Here is a 1,016-nt window from a genome sequence, read left to right on the forward strand (position 1 = left end):
TTATACTTTATGCGTGCGGCGCTGCACTCGCCCGACGGGGGGGAAAACATTGCGCAATACCACTTCCATTTCGTCTGCCGCCTCCATGTCTCTTCCTGACTCCCCCGCCGCGCCCCGCCGCGCCCCGCCGCGCCCCGCAGCCCCCTCCGCGACCGTCACCGCCGGTGAGCGTTCCTGCGCAGGGTAGCCTCCCTCCTAACGCACCACCTCGAATGCCACGCCACCATCACGGGGAAGGTATACGAGCCCCCTCCTCTCTGCCACACTCATCTTCTCTCATTCTTTCTACAGCGCCCCGGCCGGGCCCTGCGGCTGTGGCCCCTGCCTACCGGGGCCGGGCCTGGCGGGGCCCCTGGAGGGGCCGTGGAGTGGTGCACCAGCAACAAACAATCAGGGCCAAACGCGAATATATTAAATTGCACTTTTTTCTCTCCACCCCTCACCGACTTTATTTCCTTTCATATGATCCCTTTTTTCCGTTTCCTCACCTTTTCAATTCCGCAGGGAGTTTTGCCTTCCTGCTCGAAGAGAAGTGGACAAGATATTGCTGCTCAGCCTCAAGAACACTTTTTTCGCGTTGTCAGCAAGTGCCATACTTGTGAGTGTGACTGTTCGACCCAGTCTGCTTGCGCAAAATGCAGTAGAGCACCGCATAGCAGCATAGCATGAGGGGCAGAAGATAAGGTTGGGATCAGCAGATGTGCACTATGAGTTATACCCATTTGACGCTTGGTTTGATGAGGCATCTTGTGTGTCCTTTCCCTTTGGAAGAGAAACAAATATCGCGCATCAGAAATTGAGATAGGCATCCGGTAGTCGAGCCTTCTTTACCTTGATGGAAAAAGTATTTGTCGGTTTCAAGTGAAACCTCTTCCTTGAAAAATGTTGAAAAGTTTTATGTAATAATTACAAAGTTCGTACAGCGCTGCGTTTTGGCTTGTCTTGTCTGTCGTAAATTTACGGTATTACGATAAAGAATTTACAACATCGTTCATAATTCGCACTGTATTGTTATA

The sequence above is a fragment of the Frankliniella occidentalis genome, unplaced genomic scaffold, assembly GCF_000697945.3.
Source record: "Frankliniella occidentalis isolate FOCC.00 unplaced genomic scaffold, Focc_3.1 Scaffold15, whole genome shotgun sequence".
In the NCBI taxonomy this organism is placed as follows: domain Eukaryota; kingdom Metazoa; phylum Arthropoda; class Insecta; order Thysanoptera; family Thripidae; genus Frankliniella; species Frankliniella occidentalis.